This window comes from Triticum aestivum, chromosome 3D (assembly GCF_018294505.1).
Source record: "Triticum aestivum cultivar Chinese Spring chromosome 3D, IWGSC CS RefSeq v2.1, whole genome shotgun sequence".
In the NCBI taxonomy this organism is placed as follows: domain Eukaryota; kingdom Viridiplantae; phylum Streptophyta; class Magnoliopsida; order Poales; family Poaceae; genus Triticum; species Triticum aestivum.
The window spans coordinates 197,434,648-197,451,369 of record NC_057802.1 but is presented as its reverse complement, the minus strand read 5'-3'; positions in this window follow the sequence as shown (position 1 = coordinate 197,451,369).

Genomic DNA, 16,722 nt, shown 5'->3' with positions numbered 1-16,722 from the left:
AACAAGCTATTTCTATTACCGTTTATTTTCCTTTCTTTATTTTTAGTCTTTATCATAAAAATACCAAAAATATTATCTTATCATCTCTATCAGATCTCACTTTTGCAAGTGGCCGTGAAGGGATTGACAACCCCTTTATCGTGTTGGTTGCAAGGTTCTTATTTGTTTGTGTAGGTGCGTGGGACTGGAGCGTGGTCTCCTACTGGATTGATAACTTGGTTCTCAAAAACTGAGGGAAATACTTATGCTACTTTACTGCATAACCCTTTTTTCGGTGTGGAACGACACCTATGGGATCACAAGAATCCCTACTACGGTTGCTGGGGCGCGGGGTTGCAAGAAGAGCAGGGCTAGTAGACAGCACAAGGATCGTTTACCCAGGTTCGGGCTGCGAGGATGCGTAAAACCCTAGTCCTGCTTTGGTGGGTGTATTTTAGAGAGTTCTTGAGCTCTTGAACTAGCTGTGGTCAGTGCGTGGTTCGAAAGAGCCGAATCCTTCTCCAGTATGCCATGGGCCTCCTTTTATAGTCGGAAGGGGCTGCCACAGTGGTACACAGGACGTGGAAAGGCGTACAGTGCCCTGAGCTTATCGCTCGCATTATAGGACAAGACGCATTTAATGCGTAGCTTGGGTGTCCCCTTGCTTTATTGGAGACGGGGGCGAGGCCCGTCCCGTCCGTCGCCGCTCCTCCTTGCTTCGACACGCGCCCTGGCCAGTGAGGTGCGTGGTGCCATGTAGGCAGGCAGGCAGCTGAGGTGGCGCAGTGGCGGAGCCTTCACGAAGATCTGCATGCCGCCACGCAGGCGCTCGATGAGTTGGCCTGGGAGCTGCATGTTGCCACGCAGGTGCCCGCCCAGCTGGCTGGGCTGGCAGCTGCATGTGAATGGCGGTGGAAGCTTGGTTGGCGCGGGCCTGGCGGTGGCCCCGCTGGTGTCCTTGGCAAGGGCCTTGCTGGGTGGCCCGGCAAGGGTCTTGCCGAGTGGCCCGGCAAAGGGGCTTGCCGCGGCGCGTTGTCGTCCCCGGCAATGACCTTGCCGGGGGTCCGGTGGCCTTCCTCGGCAAGGATCTTGCTGAGGATCGTCGTCTTCTAATCCTCATCTGATCTTGAATATGTCTTCACAAAGATCTGCATGGCACCACAGAGGCGCCTTCCCGAGCCCTGGCCCCACGTGGATGATGGCGTTGGGGACCGTGGGCTCAAGGGTGGCTCGCTCTGTTGGTGTGGGGCAAGCTGCCCCGGCAAGGGTCTTGCCGGGGGAACCTGCTTCGTCCCTCTGCTCTTTGTGGTCTTGGCCTTGGCGTTGCTCTTATTATCTTGGGCTTTGGTCTTACCTTGGCTCACCTCCCCTGTTCTGCTTGGTGTGACCGTGGGCGCGGCTCCGACTTCCCGTGCATAGGTAAAGGGGTACAAAAGCGTGCCCCTCTTTTTGTACACCGACAGGAGCCCCCGGGCCTGGGCCACACATAAGCGCGACACATTGTTGGGCCAGGCCCAAAACGGTGCGCGGGCAGGCGGGGCGGTTTTTACCGCGGTAAGACTTTTCGCGCGTGGGGCTTTCCACGACCCGCGCGCGTGGCGCGGCGTGGAGGGGTGTGCGTGACGTGGGCGGCATGCGTGGGGTGGTTTCCACACGCATGCATCACATCGCAGTAAATGGGCAGCGCGTCCCGCGGCTTCCCCATAAAAAGGGATAACTGTGGGCACACTGTTCCTTTTACCCTTCGCGCAACCCCAATCTCGGAAACCTTCGCCTTCCTTCCTCTTCTTCTCCAAGCTTCGTTCCTACTCGCCGCCGTTGCGCTTCCGCCGCCCTCTGTCCTGCCTTCCTCCCCCAGCCGCCATGGCGCCAAAATCCACCAAGGGCAAGGGAGTGGCCAAGGACGCCGGAGCCGCGGAGCCGCGGAGCCGCCGGAGAGCGCGCTGGTGGTGCAGCAGACGCAGTCCGCCTTCTTCCCCTCGACAGTTGATGTGTTTGAGCTTCGGGACTCCTTCAGGCCCCTGTGGGGAGTGAAGACGGGGGGGGGGGGAGAATTCGGGGCATCCAGCCACGCGCGTCATCCCCGCCGACTGCGCCTAGGCTGCCCCAAATCGGTACCCCTTCTTTGTCGATTATTTTTCCTGTGGGCTCTGTTCTCCCTTCTCTGATTTCTTCAGCTACGTCATGCATACCTTTGGCTTCCACCTCCTTGATTTTACTCCGAATGCGGTGGCATGCATGGCCCTTTTCGCGCATCTCTCCGAGGGCTTCGCCGGGGTGCACCCCAACACGACGCTCTTCCGCCATTACTTCTCCCCTCGGATCCAACCAGGGGGCGCCATCTCCGGTTGCATCGCCTGGGTCTCAAGATCCAAGGGGGCGTATCCAGAGGGCGCCACGAAGGAGAGGTGGGAAGAATGGCGGGGCCGGTGGTGCTGGATCGAGGAGAAGGACCCGCCGGTGTTCTGCGAAGTTCGCCGGGCGCCGCGGTCCGCAGAAGCGATTGGAGCGACGTCGATGCTGATGAAGAGAAGCTCACGGTCGCCACTACCAGGATCCTCCGGCTCACCGAGGCCGGCCTCACCCTTGAGATGATCGGGGCGGACTTCATCCGCCGCCGGATCGCTCCACTGCATAACAAGGGGAGGCCAGCCTGGCTCTTCACGAACCCCGCCAACATCATGCGGCTTCGTCCCGGCCTCGACCACAATTTCACAGTGATGGGGCACGCCCATTTCTGCCAGCGGCTCTTCCAGCTTGACGTGGGCCGCGACGGCGAGGTCGAGCGGACCGGCAAGGTCGCGAGGGCCGCCGCAAAGGCCGGCAAGGTCCTCAAGGGGCCTTTGTTCAAGCTGCCGACAGGGGTGGTCCCGTTGTGCAATAACTCACGTCGGTCCGATATCATTGCCATGATGCCGGACTGCAACACGCATGGCCCTGACCCGAGTTGGAAGGAGTTGGAGGATGCCGAGGTGCAGCAGTTCTTTGACACTCTGCATGAGGGGTACGTCAACGCCGACGCCGAGCGGCTGCTTGTCCAGGACACCACCCAGGCGGAGCTGGACTACATCGCCACTAGGGCGAGGGAGGCACAGCTTGCCAGGAGGCCGGCAGCGCCGGCGGTGTGGAGGACAAGGCCGGGACGACCGCGGAGGAGGAGGAGCTCGCCCGGTGGGCGGCGGCCGCCGGGGGAGCCAGCAGCGCCGACACCGAGGCTCCGCTGGTTGAAGATGTGACCGGTGAGTCGTCGTCGGAGGAGGCCGAGACCGCAGGCCTGACGCCGGCCGTGGGGAGAGGGTGAGTCCTGCGGCGGGCCAGTTCTGGCGAGCCGGTCCGGCCCGGCAGGGCTGCGCGGCCACAGCTGACCTTGGAGGGGTCCGGGCGCCACACGAGGGCCGCAGCGGCAAAGAAGTCGGCGAAGGCCGCGGTGAAGAAGAAGACAACCGCCCCTTCTTCGTCCACACGTGTCCAGACACCAGCTCCCTCTCCTCCTCCAGCGGATGTCGATACGGAGGTTACTTTTGATTAAGGATCCCTCAGCCCGAGGAGGAAGACAACAGAGGAGGAGGCGGACGACGAGTAAGTATCTGGTTCCTTTTCGTTATCTCTGCCTCCTCAATCTGTGTTGCTCGTCTTGACTTGTCTTCATCCTTGTAGGGACGTGGAGACGCTGGCCCAGAGAGTGAAGAGGGCCAAGGTCTCGGCGGGTGGCCAGCCCTCAGTTGGTACTTCGGGGGCGCCACTGGTAGTGTTGAGTAGCCCGGACAGCAGCCCCCGGCATAGCCCCCAGCGTAAGTTCATCACTCTTCCCCCGTCGACATGTGTTAGGGGCACGACACTTTGGTGCTGACCTTGCCAGGTATGCAGGAGGAGAGCAGCAGCAGGAGGAGCCACAGAGGGCTACTCCCAACACGCCGCCCCCATCGACCACGCCGCCCCGAGGGGCGTCCCCGGCAAGGGCGCCAGGCACCGGGCCCACGCACATGGAGGAGGAGAACTTGGGCGCCGGCGGCTTTGCCTCGACGCGAAATGTTGGCGGGGAGGGGACTTCTGTTTCCCAGCCGGGTACTAGCACAGGTAAGTCGTTCGTTGTTCGTCCATGCTTCTTTTTCTTTCTGGCTCTTGGTCCTGGCCTTGCCTCACCCCCTTCTTCGGCATCCAGATTCCTCCTCGATGAACCCAGAGGACGTGGACGCCGTCATCGAGGGCGTCGCTAAGGCCGCCGAGGCGAACGCCGAGAAGATCGCCGCCGAGGAGGCCGCCAGGGGCGCTGCCGAGGACGCCGCCAAGGGGCCTGCCGGGGAGGCCGGCAAGGCTGCCGCTGAGGAGGCCGACAAGGGGCCTGCCGGAGAGGCCAGCTGGGCCGCTGCCGAGGAGGAGGAGGAGGAGGTGGCTGGTGACCAGCCTTCCTCTTCTGCTGCTTCCAGCTCCGGCAAGTACTCGAGGGTGAGCGACGACTTGTTCGTCCACCTTCCAGGCGCGTCGAGCACCAGGACACCCGTTGAGGGAGAGGTGTTCGACGCCGAAGTACTTGCCGCTGCCGGGCTTGAAGTCGTCGACGAGCCGATCGTTGGCCGCGACGGTTCGCAGGAAGTGCGGCTCCTCCACGCCATGGGCACCAGCTTCCGAAAGCTCCAGGCGCTCCACTGCGCCCGCCTGGACAAGGCTAAGTCCAGGATGGCGGTGGTGGAGATGGCAGAGGCGGACCTCCAGAAGCGCGTTGCCGAGACGCAGGACTGGTTCCACGAGGCCCACAAGGAGCTCAAGGCTGCCTAGGGCGAGCTGGCCAAGCGCGACGTGGAGCTCACCATGAAGCTCGCCGACGTCGAGAAGGCTCAAGAGACGGCGAGGAACTTGGCCGCGGCCGCCGAAGCCGCCCGGACCCAGCACGAGGCCGCGCTGAACTCCCAGGAGGAGGACCTCGCTGCACGCGAGGCGAAGCTTGCCACCATGCTTCGCAGCAAGGATGCAGAGGTGGAGAAGCTTGTCTTGTAGCGGACTAGTGAGATGGAGCAGAGGCACAAAGAGGCACTCAATGCCCAGGCCCAGGTTCACGCCGGCAAGGTGGAGGAGTTGGAGGCGGAGCGCGATGGGCTGAAGCAGCAGGCCCTGAAGCTGTCCCAGGAGAAGGACACACTTAACAGTGCCCTGACAGAGGCGCAGGGCGCGGTCGCCAGCAAGGCTGGGGAGCTCCCCGAGGCTAACAACTCCATCAAAGACCTCAAGCTGAAGTTGGAGGGTCTCGAGAAGGTGCTGTCGGAGGCCAAAACCCGAGAGAGGACCCTGGCCAAGGAGCTGGAGGCCGAGAAGCAGTTGCGGGAGAACAAGGGCCTCAACTTCGCGGATCACGTGGCGGGCGAGAACCGTTGGCTCGATCGCCTCGCCACCGTCGCTAACCAGGCCGCCGCGTAGCTGGCCATCATGGGGATGCCGGACGTGAGGTATGTCGAGGAGCGGAGCGTGAGCGCCAATTGCAGCCTGACCATGTTCTTTGAGAAGGTCGTCGGCGCTCTGGAGCGGCTCCACGCCAACCGGGCGGCCTCGCTGACTGACGAGTCCCGAAGGCTTTGCCAGGGTGCCATGACCAAGGTTCTCACCAAGGTGGCGCACTGGTACCCCAACCTCGACTTCGACGCCGCGCTGGAGAGCTTGCCAGACGGTACTGACCTCGCGCCGCTCAGGGAGCGCATCAAGCCCATCATCAGCCGAGTCGGCGAAATTTAGAGGGTGGAGGGCCAGCGCCGGGATTAGGCATCCCGTTCTTTATCGCCGCTGCAGGTTCACAACCAAGACAATCGCTATCTCTAGTTAGAACCGCAACAACAATTCGATGTAATATAACTCTGCAGCACTTTTAGTATTATGCATGTTATTTTCCTGTTCGATTTTACTTTGTATGTCCTCCCTACGTTACTGGGTAGGCTCGCCGGCGCGTAAACCCAAGGCGGCGTCTTGGGGACGGATCCCCATTGGCCTGCCAGGTGTGCATGCTGCCGGGCGAACCACCTTGCCACCCTTAGCGCGGCCGCCCGAACTGTCGAGCTTGACTCGAGTCAGAGTCGGGAGCGTTGCCAAGTGCAGAAGGCTACCCCGCCACTCTCGACGCGGCCGCTTTAAGCTGTTGAGCGGACTCGAAACAAAACAAGGGTGTTGCCAATTGCGGGAGGGTCCCTTTGCGTGCAGGTTTCTCATACATAGGCGAGATCTCCGAGGACGATAACCTTATGTATAGGAGAAAATAACTCAAAGCTCTGAATGACTTAGCTTTTCTGCTACCGAGCCGGCGTCGTTCCCCCGGCCTTCTTCTTCTCAGGAGCCGAGGGCGATGGAGAACTGCTAGGCTAACTACTAGACCAGATTCTCACAATTGCGCCCCCCTACCTGGCGCGCCAAAGATGTCAGTGTGGAATGACACCTATGGGATCACAAGAATCCCTACTACGGTTGCCGGGGCGCGGGGTTGCGAGAAGAGCAGGGCTAGTAGACAGCACAAGGATCGTTTACCCAGGTTCGGGCCGCGAGGATGCGTAAAACCCTAGTCCTGCTTTGGTGGGTGTATTTCAGAGAGTTCTTGAGCTCTCGAACTAGCTGTGGTCAGTGCGTGGTTCAAAAGAGCCGAATCCTTCTCCAGTATGCCATGGGCCTCCTTTTATAGTCGGAAGGGGCTGCCACAGTGGCACACATGAGGTGCAAAGGCGTACAGTGCCCTGAGCTTATCGCTCGCATTAGAGAACAAAACGCATTTAATGCGTAGCTTAGGTGTCCCCTTGCTTTATGGGGGACGGCGGCGAGGCCCGTCCCGTCCGTCGCCGCTCCTCCTTGCTTTGACACGCGCCCTGGCCAGTGAGGTGCATGGTGCCATGTAGGCAGGCAGGCAGCTGAGATGGCGCAGTGGCGGAGCCTTCATGAAGATCTGCATGCCGCCATGTAGGCGCTCGATGAGTTGGCCTGGGAGCTGCATGTTGCCACGCAGGTGCCCGCCCAGCTGGTTGGGCTGGCAGCTGCATGTGAACAGCGGTGGAAGCTTGGTTGGCGCGGGCCTGGCGGTGGCCCCGCTGGCATCCTTGGCGAGGGCCTTGCCGGGTGGCCCGGCAAGGGTCTTGCCGAGTAGCCCGGCAAAGGGGCTTGCTGCGGCGCGTTGTCGTCCCCGGCATGGACCTTGCCGGGGGTCTAGTGGCCTTCCTCGGCAAGGATCTTGCCGAGGATCATCGTCTTCTAATCCTCATCTGATCTTGAATATGTCTTCACAAAGATTTGCATGGCACCACAGAGGTGCCTTCCCGAGCCCTGGCCCCACGTGGATGATGGCGTTGGGGACCGGGGGCTCAAGGGTGGCTCGCTCTGTTGGTGTGGGGCGAGCTGCCCCGGCAAGGGTCTTGCCGGGGCTGCTGAGGCTGACTCGGCAAGGGTCTTGCCGGGGGAACCTACTTCGTCCCTCTACTCTTTGTGGTCTTGGCCTTGGCGTTGCTCTTATTATCTTGGGCTTTGGTCTTACCTTGGCTCACCTCCCCTGTTCTGCTTGGTGTGACCGTGGGCGCGGCTCCGACTGCCCGTGCACAGGTAAAGGGGTATAAAAGCGTGCCCCTCTTTTTGTACACCGACACCTTTCCTCTTCAAGGAAAAACCAACGCAGTGCTCAAGAGGTAGCAATAAGGATTTCTGGCGCCGTTGCCGGGAGGCTTACGCCAAGTCAAGTCAAGATTTGATCTCCCGACAACTAGCCATTTCTGGCGCTGTTGCCGGGGAGTCTACGCACAAGTCAAGACATACCAAGTACCCATCACAAACTGTTATCCCTCGCATTACATTATTTGCTATTTGCCTCTCGTTTTCCTCTCCCCCACTTCACCTTTGCCTTTTCTTCGCCCTTCTTCGGTTTGTCTTTTCGTTTGCCCTGATGTCTTACTTGGCTCGTTTGCTCGTTTGGTTGGAATAATTGTGTATTTATTGCTAAACAGAGAACCTAAGATCTATGGATCCTCATCCGCTTGCTAATCTTTTTAAGAGATCCAATTTTGATGAACCAATTGCTAGTGAGTGTGCACTAGATTATCTTTATGAAGTTTTGCTTGAAATTCGTGAATCTAAAAATCGTGATGAAATACTTTATGAAGTGATTCACGATAGATCTTTGAATAAAAAGCATGATTGCAATGATGTTATTATAAATTCTCTTGTTGTCAATTGTGCTAATAATATGCAAAACCCTAAGCTTGGGGATGCTAGTTTTGCTATGTCTACTACTTGTTGCAATGATCATGATTGGGGTGATTCTTCTTATGATCTTGAAAATGTATTTAAGCCCCATGATGAATATGAGATTGATAATAATGTTTGCAATAATATTGAAAGTTGGTTTGGAAGAGTGTCGACTTTAGATCCCACATATTTGGAGTATGTTCAATCTTATGATATTTTTGATTAAAGTGGGTTTGGAGAGGTCATGACTTTAGTTAATGTTAATCCCACTATCTTGGAAGAGTGTCAACTTTGCATGCATGTGGATCGTGTTGAGAATATGTTATGTGATAGCTATTTTGTTGAGTTTGCTTATGATCCTACATGTAATTATTATGAGAGAGGAAAATATGGTTGTAGAAATTTTTATCTTACTAAATTACCTCTCGTCATGTTGAGATTGCTATCGTCTCTTTGTTCTTCCTTGCATATGCTAATGTTTGCTTGCTATGATAATTTGTTTGCTTATAAAATGCCTATGCATAGGAAGTATGTTAGACTTAGATGTGTTTGTCACATGTTTTATGATGCTCTTTTTGCGCTTTAATTCTTATCTTTTTTTGACTGGAAACTGTAGGGAGAACCCCCCACAACATTTAACTTTTATTCAAAATAGATAATACAATGTACAAAGATTACAAGTGGTAATCAGAACATAAAAAAGAAAGAAGAAAGGGAACTAAGCTACTAGTAAAACAAAAAGAACCTCAAGGGGGTAAGAATGAAATCCACTTTAGCAGGTCCTCCTTGTATCTAGCCTTGACTCTGTGCTGCATAAGTGTAATATCATGGATAAATGCACTTCTCCATTTATTAAAACTCTGCCTCTCATGCCTGAACACTCTTGCATTCCTGATTATCCAGATGTTCCAGCAAGCAACAAAAACAACTTCAGTAAAAAAAGGCTAAGCAAAATCCTTTTTAGCTTGCATAACAATAGCAGACATGTCATCCCCAGGTGACCATGTAATTTGCAGATAGTTCCATATCCTCACACCAAAGTTACATTCAAAGAACATGTGGTTTCTGGTCTCTCTAGTCTTCAAGGGACAAAGAAGGCAGTTAACCCCATCATCAAGATGCCAATGTCTTCTTTCCACCATATCCTTGGTATTGAGCCTGTCCATGATTAACATCCAAGCAAACACTTTGATTTTCATTGTGCAGGAGGATTTCCATATCCAGAGAAGAGGGTTAAAAGACATGTTAGAATGCATGAAAGAGTAGAACAACTTGGGCTTGAATGCATTACATGTCCCCTGCCAGAACCAAGTGTCCTTTTGCTCCACTTCTCCACTACAGGAGACCATAAGATCTTGTACAGTCAAAAACTCCTGATATGCCTGAGCAGATAGAGGTAAATGGAACATATTAATCATATCCTGCGACTGGAAGGCCTCATAGACTGTGATCCATGGATCTTTCACATAAGAGAAGAGCCTAGAGAACCTTAATTCCAAAGGTGCAACTGAATCCCCAATCTTCCGCTTATCAGACCAAAACAGAGCAGAGTTCCCAGAGTTGACTTGAATCCAAGTTGTGTTCCTGTAATGATCCAACAACTTGCAGATATCCTTCCACCAAAAGGAACCACAAATGTCAGTCCCCTGAGGAACAGAAGAGTGATAGTATGTGTCCCAAATAAGAGAGACCCATGGTAGGTCAACTCTATTTAAAAATTTGTGCAAATGTTTGAGCAATAGAGCCATGTTCTGAACACCCAAATTCAAAATTCCCAGCCCACCTTTATTTTTAGGCCTACAAATGAGGTCCCAAGCTGCCAAGGATGGTGAAGGCTCATCCCTGTGCTTTCTCCATAGACACTGCCTCTGAATTCTCTCCAATTGCTTTAATATTCTTGCAGGAGCAAGCAAGCTACCAAGATAAAAGATGGGCAAGGAAGACAGAGCAGAATTCAGGAATTGAAGCCTTTCCCCTTGATTCAGAAAGGAAGAACTGGCTGTCATCCTTCTTTCCATACAGTCAAGAAGTGGCATAAAATCCACCATTTTAGGCCTGGTAGTACCAACAGGCAGGCCAAGATAAGTGAAGGGCATTTTACCCACTTGACAACCAAAAGCAGCAGCCAAACCAATGATAGAGTCCTCATCAACATTTATGGGCACCATAGAAGACTTGTGATAGTTGACAACTAACCCAGTTGATGTGGAAAACACTTGCAACATGTCTTTCAGAGCCAAAAGCTGATTTTTATCTACAGGTAAGATGATTAGGGTATCATCAGCATATTGCACTATTGGATAGTCCTGATCATGGCATGGTATAGGCAGCTGTAAAATTCCCCTCCTGAACATATCATTTACCATTGACTGCAACAGATCAGCAACAATAACAAAGAGTAAAGGTGAGAGACAGTCTCCTTGCCTAACCCCTTTCTTGCAAAGAAACTGCCTACCAGGCACACCATTTAGAAGAACAGATGATGTCCCAGTAGAGAGCAACTGCTTGACCCAGGAAATCCATTTCTGATTGAAACCTTTGAACTTGAGGATCTGCAAAATAGCTTCATGTTCAATTGAGTCAAAAGCCTTTTCAAAATCCAGTTTAAGAATTATTATAGGCCTCTTGGATTGGTGACATTGATGCAAATACTCCAGAGACCAACCAATACAGTCTTGAATAGTCCTGCTCTTAATAAAACCATACTGATTCTTATGAATGCATGCCATGATGATCTTCTGGAACCTATTAGCAGCCATCTTAGATAAAAACTTAAGACCCATCCCTGTCAAAGAAATTGGCCTATAATCTCCAACCTCTTCAGGAGCCAGCTTCTTAGGGATCAAGGTGATATAGGAGCCATTAATATTTTCTAAATTTGCAGTTCCAGAATGAAAAGACTCAGCCAACTCATAAAAGTCTTGACAGATAATGTGCCAGCACTTTTTAAAGAACAGTCCATTAAAACCATCAGGTCCAGGAGCTTTGTCAATGGGCATATGTTTGACTATGTCATCCATTTACTCCTTTGTGGAAGGCTCAGTAAGAAAATCCAACCCATCAACTGGTTTTAGCAAGTTACTGAGGTCAAAACCCGTTACAATACCAGAAGAAATTCCCATTCTGTTCTTAAAACAATTCCAGATAATTCCCTCCATCTGAGAGTGTTGAGAAACCACTGACCCATCAGTATCTTTCAAAGATGCAATAGAGTTCTTCTATGTCTCTCAGTGGCCATTGCATGAAAGAATTTTGTGTTCTCTCCTGCCAGTTTAATATACCTGATTGTACACCTTTTTTTCCAATATAGAAACTGAAGATGTAAAAGGTTTTCCACATGCAATTTTACCACCTTTCTGAAGTTGAATTCAGGTCTGAATAAAGGCCTTAGCTCCTCAAGACCATCAAGACACAGTATTACCTCATTACATTTGGATATCAAAACCTTCAGCTTAGAAATATTCAGTTGCCACTCTTTAAGAGCTCCTCTTAAGCACTTAAATTTATCAGCAATCCTGGCAGTGATGTGAGATTTATTAGAGGGTTTCTTCCATGACTACTGAACACATTCCATAAACCCCTCAAGCTCCACCCAATAATTTTCAAAACGAAATATTTTAGATTTGGGGATAGAGGTCTTGATTGTGACCACACATGGCACATGATCAGAAGCAGTTCTGGCCATGGGCAAAACTTCAGTCATAGGGTATGAAGTAATCCAATCAGCAGATGTGAAAAACCAGTCCAACTGCTCTAATAATGGATTATCTTGCATATTAGACCATGTGTAAGATCGACCCTTAAGAGGCAGTTCCAGCAATCCTAGGTGAGCAATGATTTCATTGAAAATAAAAATATCATTCAGATCCCCCCAGGCAAATTCCTGTTATCCAGTGATCTTATGAAATTGAAATCACCCACCAGTAGCCAATTTTCCCCCAAAGGTATTTGCAAATTATACAGCCAACTGACAAAATTATCCCTGGCTTCCCCTTGACAAGGGCCATACACAGATATTAAGGACCATTTCTCATTATTCTGTTTGGAAATGAACTGAACTAGGATTGCAAATGGCTGTATCTCAATCACAGTGCCCCAGAAAACAGAGGAGTTCCAAACAACCAAAATTCCCCCAGAAGCTCCAACAGAGGGGGAGAAAGCAAAACTATCAAATATTTTAGGGAAAAAGATCTAATAGATCTAAAATCAAAAGAAGCACACTTGGTTTCTTGAAAGCAAGCAATAGCACACTGACTCTCATCCAACTTCTGCCTGACAGCTCTTTGCCTTGCATCTGAATTCAATCCTCTAACATTCCAGCATAACACACTCTAGTTCTTACATGCATTACTCATTAAAACACATATGAGTAGAGAAAGAAGTCTGATGGCACTTAATGCCAGCAAATACAAAAGTAGCATAGGTCCAACATAACACAAATAAACCATTACAGGGCCCATGAAAAGACCATAACCCTGACAGTTGAAGACCAAAATAAAGTAGCTGCCACCCCCACTAACTAAAAGGCCATTACACATTCGCACCATTTTTAGGAGTAGTAGAGGGATCAGCCATAAGCTTCTCCACAGTAAGAAGATCATCTACTATGCCAAGCTCATTTCCAATCTGCTGCAGCTTGCTAATCGGAGTTGGAGGTGGAAGATTATCAAGTTGTTCATCCTGCAGGTTGTCAGACACGGTTGCAGAGAAAGGCTTGGACTTGGGCTTCCTCTTCTTGGACTGCATGGGCAGCTCCTGAAAGACTGGTTTGAAACCATCTCCCTGCAGAGATCCTCTGGTACACCTCCAAACAGATGTCTCCACAATAGGAGTAGGCGCCAAGGTCTTCCTTGGCCTTCTGCTCTTTCTCTATTCCTGTGGTGGTGTAGCATTAGACACTGTAGGAGAAACATGGTCAGACAGCATTACCTCTCTGTCAGAGGATTCTTCAGTAGATGGAAAGAGGGCCCTTGCCACAGGCCTATGCTCCTGTTCAGGTGCCTGATACGTCAATCTTGGCACATCAAAAGCCAAATCCCAACTTCTCTTGGAAAGCACATTAGACTGAATAGGCAGCATGTCAATAGATCTGTTTAGCTGAAAACTAGCATCAGATTGCAGGAAAGTCTCAAAATTCCTTCTGAAAGCCAACTCTGGAGGCAGCTCAGGCCCAAAGAGAACTTTGTCTGCATCAAAAGTGGCAACAAAAGGCTCCTCAACAGCAGCAACTTCAACAGTGTTCTGAGCGGGAACAGGAGGTTTGTAGACCACTATGGCCCAATCTTCAGGATTATAGGCAGGCTCCTCCACAACAGGTTGCTCCTCCATAACAGGTTGCTCAGCATTCTGCTCTACATCAAAAACCAGAACAAAATTTGGCTGAATGTTTTGCTCAACAGAGCCAGAGAAATCTTCAGAGAGATCTAGAACCATGGACTGTTGCTCAGCTTGCACATCATCTTGAACAATCTCATCTTCCTCACCCCAAACAACATTGCCCCAGTTGTTGTCACCCATGTCTGGCTGCTCCGGAGGGGGAGGTGGCACATCATTCTAGCCCATAGCCGGGTAAGGGGGCAAGACGAAAGGAGGGAGCTCTGGAAAAGGCACACCAGGCAGAGGGTGCGGGTTTCCATTTATAGGCATCCAATCCTCGTCATGAGGCATTTGCTCAGCAAAGTTGGCACCCAGTATGTATATTGGTGCAGTCCATGACACTCGAGCCCCACCCCACGCAACATAATCATTGAAAACCACATCCCGCGGAACAAGCGCATCTTCAGGAAAGGATGCAAACACAAGGGTTCTGACCAAATAAGGATCCTGACTATTCCAATGGTGAAACTTGCCAAAGGTATTGACTGCAGCTCTGATATTGTTCGTGTTGCGCAGATCCAAAGGGATACCCAGCATCATAATCAACCCTTGACGAAAACCCTGAGCTCCGCGAAAACCCTCTCCCTCATCATGCTTCATAAAGCGAACAAAACGATCGTTTCCCAAGTGCTGAGGGGGCAGTTGGAGAAGAGAAAAACGCACCGCCGGATCTCTAACTCTGAATAGACCGACCGCATTGATCCATGGCTGGACAGAACGAACCTGATATCCATGGGCCTCCAGCCAGTCAGCCACTTCCTCACGAGCAGCTCCAATCTCGTTGGCCTCCGGTATTGGCATCACCTCTGCTAGCATATAGTCCTCATGGCGACGCACAATCGGAATGTGCGGCATGACAAACGTAGGCGGCCAGCGCGCATCTCCAGCATCAATGATATGATGACCAGCTGGGACGTACTGCATTGGGTCTAGAGGAAAGTTAGCCATGGCAGGCGGCGGTGATGGCGGCTCAGGGGGCGGAGGTGGTGTCACCGAGGTGACCCCAGAGGAGTCGAGGGGCCAAGGTGGATGGAATTGGGCGAAGAGGACGGTGCAATGAAAGCAGAGGAGTCCAAGTTTGGTAGATATCATGTCAAAGAGATATTCCCGGCTTCTGTAGCTTGAATCTCGAAAACTGGAATGACAACGGGTTTGGGTTTCCAAACTAACCCGAGACGCTGCGCAAAACGGGTGCAATCACGCCTCCTATGACCGACCCAAGAACAACCCAAGCACTTTAAAGTTGACGTGCACGTAGAAGAAAAATGCCCTTGCTTAAAGCAAATCTGACACATGACAATTTTATCTACCATATCATTAATCATTTGATCAAAAGAGGCCTCAGCTTGAGAAGAACTAGGCACAGATGGGCCGGGCAAGGATGGGCCTAAACTAGGCTGATTTGAAGATCCTGAATTCCTGCCCGAACCAACCGGCGCAATATCCGAGGCAGGACCCTCCAGAGATGAACGCTGTTGGATCACCGACGAGCTCACCGTGCCAAAAACAATCGGCGGTGAAGCCAAGGTTCAATTAAGGTTTTTTGGCGGTGGCGGATGAATAACCACACGCTCTCTATCAGGAAGCTCATAACCAGCACTTTCCGTGGCAGCAATGCAATCAGGAGACGCATGATATCTATACCCTTTGCACACATCATAATTTTGAAACGTAGCAAAAGATAAACGCTTCCGAACAGTGGATCCAGACTTAATGGCTGACTTAACAGGAGGATTATGCATTGCAAGAAGTCCCAAGGCCGCCCTACGTTTGGAGGGGCCAACCAAAACCCATTCAGCATCACACTCTTTCTTCCAAATTTTGAACTCACGATACCAATTCGGACCCCCATTACCCCAGAAATGAAAACCAATTGGGGGCAGGAATAGGATCTAGTATCAACAATGTGAAAACCAACATCCTTGCATGAAACATTAAAACTAAATACCTTGTCAGCAATGTATGAAACCCATAGATCAATGGCCGAACCACCCAACGCAGATTCAAGAGCTGCGGCCACAGAATCCTCATTGAGCCTGAAATCATGCCTACTGAACGAAACCACGAGGGTGAAATCCCCTCGATCAGCCTCAGGATGAACGGTGAGGCCAGAAGCCTTGTAGATCTCATCAGCAAAAACTCTACCCTTGGAGAAATCCAAGCCAAGGGTAGATCCAGTCGAGGAATCCCTCTCCAAAGACATGAGGAGAGAGATCTTGGAGCGCCGAACAATATGAGTGGATTGGATCACCAAATTAGTGGTGAGAAGTGGAGATCGCCGGGGAGCTAGGGTTTAGGGGTGGGTGAGTGGAAGGGGGCGCCATGGTCTGCCATTCTTCAACATCCAACGTTACTGGTTTATTCTTATCTTTTATGTGAGCATCATTGGAATCTCAATGCCTAGCTAAAAAGGCTTTAAAGAAAAGCGCTTGTTGGGAGACAAGCCAATATTTATCCTTGCTGTTTAGAAAATAATCTTTGATCTAGCCTCTGGTTAGATGTGTTTTTATGTTTTAATTAGTGTTATTCTTGGATGATAGTTATTTGATCTTGCTGAAAATTTCAGCAACTTTCTGTTCATGAAAACAATTGTTTAAAATCACCAGAGCGTGACAAAATACTGATTCCAATTGCAGTAGATCAATAAACAAATTATACAAGTCGTCCTATTTTGGTAGATTTTTCTGAGTTCCAGAAGTTTGCGTTAGATACAGATTACTACAGACTGTTCTGTTTTTGACAGATTCTGTTTTTCGTGTGTTGTTTGCTTATTTTGATGAATCTATGGCTAGTAATAGAGCTTATAAACCATAGAGAAGTTGGAATACAGTAGGTTTAAACACCAATATAAATAAATAATGAGTTCATTACAGTACCTTGAAGTGGTGTTTTGTTTTCTTTCGCTAACGGAGCTCACGCGATTTTCTGTTAAGTTTTGTGTTGTGAAGTTTTCAAGTTTTGGGTAAATATTTGATGGATTATGGAACAAGGATTGGCAAGAGCCTAAGCTTGGGGATGCCCAAGGCACCCCAAGGTAAAATTAAAGGACAACCAAAAGCCTAAGCTTGGGGATGCCCCGGAAGGCATCCCCTCCTTCGTCTTCGTCTATCGGTAACTTTACTTGGGGCTATATTTTTATTCACCACATGATATGTGTTTTGCTTGGAG